Source organism: Pseudorasbora parva, chromosome 2 (assembly GCF_024679245.1).
Source record: "Pseudorasbora parva isolate DD20220531a chromosome 2, ASM2467924v1, whole genome shotgun sequence".
Lineage (NCBI taxonomy): Eukaryota > Metazoa > Chordata > Actinopteri > Cypriniformes > Gobionidae > Pseudorasbora > Pseudorasbora parva.
Genome location: NC_090173.1, coordinates 2,284,615 through 2,288,154, shown reverse-complemented (window position 1 = coordinate 2,288,154; position 3,540 = coordinate 2,284,615). Strand labels below are relative to the sequence as shown.

The following is a 3,540-nucleotide window of genomic DNA, read 5'->3' as shown; positions in this document are numbered from 1 at the left end:
ACTGTAATTTACATTTATTAATGAATGAAAAACACATCTACTGAATTTAAGCGAAGCAACACTTCTCTGTCAGGCACTGGTCTAGTGTCACTAATAACAGCTCTAGCCGGATTTCAACACTCTTCACAAATTCAGAGGAAGTTAATAAACCACAGGAGGAGCTGATGATGATAAAGGAAGAGATGTGACAATATAAAGAACAGAAAGACTGCCAGAAACAGAAAATGTCTGATAAGTGTGATCTGTGTCTGCTGGGACTGATCGTTCTCTCTTCTCTTCTCTCAGGTAAACACATCTGTATTTTCTCTAAAGACATTTAGTGTGTTAGTCTGGAAAGAGTTCATCTGATCATGATCAGTTTATTCACGCTGTGATCTCAGAGTTGTGTATTGATACACACAGATCATACTGTATTATTCCTGATACTGGACATAGAGTCAGTCAAACATCTGAGGATGAGAAATGATCTTCATATGAAGAGTGTGTGAGTGATCTGAGCAGCTCTCGGATGAAGAACAATAGATCATTCTGGAGAGTGTGTTTGCATTAAGTGAGGAAGAAAACTTGAATCTTCTGCTTTTTATGTTTTCATTTATTAATATGTATCTTAATGATCACTCAAATGCTCTGTGTTTCAGGTTCCAGTGGAGTGGATGATGATCATGTGTTCATCAGTTCTGGTGGAAATGTCCGTCTGTCCTGTAATAATGCTCTTTCTGACTGCACATCAACTACATGGTACTACTATAACAGATTCAGACTTTCAGCTTTAGTTTATCTGATTAATAATGGGATAAAGAAGAAAGACACAGAGAGACATGAGAGTCTGAGTCTGGGGTCTGACTGCTCTCTGAACATCAACAACGTCACAATAGAAGATTGTGGATCTTACACCTGCACACAATATGAGAATGCACAAAAACTACCTGACGCTCGTGTTTATCTGCATGTTCTTCATGGTGAGTTCATGATTATATGGCCAATTTAAAGGGGCAGATTCTCTCTTTAATCTCAGATGATTTGTGTTGTGTTCCAGTGTCTCCAGCTTCATCATCATCATCTTCATCATCATCATCATCATCATCATCATCCTCTCAGACTGAGATCAGTCCAGGCCGCTCTGTGACTCTCTCCTGTCAGTTGTATTCATATTCTGGAGCCCCCTGTGATGATTGGGTCCGTTATGTGGATATTAAGCTGCTGTGGGTGAATCAGGCTGGTGTTGATCTTCAGACAGACTCCAGATATCAGATATCAGCTCCAGATCGCTGTAACATCACTCTGACTACAACACTCCTGAATGAAGATCACAACAGAGAGTGGAGATGTGAAGTTACTCAGAGAAAACAACTCAAGACCTCAGTCACATACACTGTCAAGTATTCAGGTGAGAAAACACTCTTTGATGTGCCAAGTCTCTGTTAGATGTGCTGTATATAATGACAGATTATGCTGGAGTCGTCTTGTGTGGTTAAATTATCCCATTCTACTAAATAAGTTTGCATTGGTTGTCTGGTGTTGTATATGTGCCTCAGCAGTTTCGTCTTGTGCTGGATTACTCACTTTTGTTTTGTAAAGTTTAAACTGCTAAAAGATCTAATACACCTCACCTCTTCTTCCTCCTCATCCTGATGGGCAATACAATGATGAATCTGAATGATCATTCATCCTTTACAGCTCAAGATGATACACAAGTTACTAAAGGTACACCATCGCATTCCCATGAGCAATGGTTTCTGCTTTCGGCTTTATAGTTGGCCCGTCTCTGACTCTGAGCTCGATCTCTTCTTCAGTCGCAGTGATTTCTGTCGCTTCAGTCGCTGTTTTCCTTCTGGCTGTTCTCTGGATGATCTGCAGAAAAAGAGCTGGTGAGTTCCAGATTTACTCCTTCAGAACAATTAAAACCCGATCTCAGCAAACAACCACATCATGCTCAGACTGAATACGTGCCAGAAACATGTGGATTATCTCACACTCTCAAACGGTTTATTCCTCTATTCTCAGAGTTATCAAGTCAACATTCATTTCTACTGGTTCAACAGCATCTTATTGTTAACATTGTGTTCTTCATGTGTGTTTTATCATAAATCATAAATTTGACGAGGCACTTGTTTTCAGATAATACCAGAGGGACTGTCGACTCGGCGGTGAGTTCAGTAATGCAGTGATTTAGATCTGATTACGGTCTCTAAAGCTCAATAAAGTGTCCGTTTGAACTGTTTGTGTCTGAAGGTCAAAGATGAGAATGACCATAAAGGGACGAATGAGACGATCAACATGTCCATTCCTCCTGCTGCACGAGCCAATGTGAGTCAACCATCACACATTACATTCACTGTCTGCTCTATAATGGGATTTACTCAAAGCTTTTGTGTTCTTCTCATCTTATAGTGAGAGAGATGTGTCTGATCTGTGTGTGTTAAACTTCATTCTCTGATGTTTAGGAGCAGACAGATGATCACGTGACTTATTCTGAGGTCACTTCCGTCAATATAAAGCCAGTAAAATCCCTCGATGTGAGTAGATAGCAGCAGCACATTCCCTTCTTCTTCATCACTGTCCACTTCTCTCATCTATATGAGTTTGACTCTCAGATAAATGAGGCTCATGCTCTGATAATAATCATCAGCACATTGATGAGCAGAATCTGTGCTGTTGTTTCAGGATCATGATGATACGGTGACTTACGCTGCCATCAGAGGAACAGAAGATCAACCACAGCGCAGGATGAACTTTACACCTCTGTGAAGAAGAACAAGAGCTTCACAAATCAACATTAATGACAGAACATGAGCTCATCATATCAGGAGCAGACGGGAAGCTCTCATCTCTCTGGTGTTTGGAGGAATTACGTGATGAACAGAACTGTCATATTTGATGAACATCAAACCGTTCAAAAGCAATATACAGTAATGTTTCCTACATTTCCAACCCAATGCAACAGAAACTACTCTTGATTTCGGCGTGTATGTATATATTTCCTCTACAAAAAGACTGTAGAATTACTGTTCACATATTGTCATAAAATATTCTCTATTCTATATGTTGCTAAACTAAATGTCAGCTCTTCATTTTTTCATAAGTGTTAACCTCAATCTCCAGGTTTAAGTGATGCGATGTAATTTACCCAACAGGACTTCTTTAGTCTGCTAGATATAATACACTGAGTAACAGACTAGACGGCAGACATCACACTTTATACTAAAATAAATGTCCTTAAGTAACAACTTGTTTATTGTAGTTTGTTAGTCTGTGCAAACATTAAATGCATTTTTCCGGATTCAGGATCTTGGGTTCGTATTTTTTGTTGGCTCAAGCAGGTTTGTATATTTGTGTGGAACCACATGACGGCTTTTTTGAAGAACATCTCACTTTTGTTAAGTCCTAGTCAGGATGGAACATTTACATGTTTTTTTTCTTCTTCTTTTTAAACCGTCTGTGTCAATGCAAAATTACTTGGATTTTAGATAGCGCTTGATTTGTGGAAACTTTTACAATGACATTGTCACGTTTCATTGTTTCTCACTGCTCTGTCCTCTG

The 3,540-nt window shown here is 39.3% G+C and overlaps 1 pseudogene; it reads left to right on the top strand.

Moving 5' to 3' along the window:
- Positions 1 to 224: 224 nt before the first annotated feature.
- LOC137090369 (tyrosine-protein phosphatase non-receptor type substrate 1-like) lies at positions 225 to 3,270 on the top strand (annotated as a pseudogene).
- Positions 3,271 to 3,540: the final 270 nt, after the last annotated feature.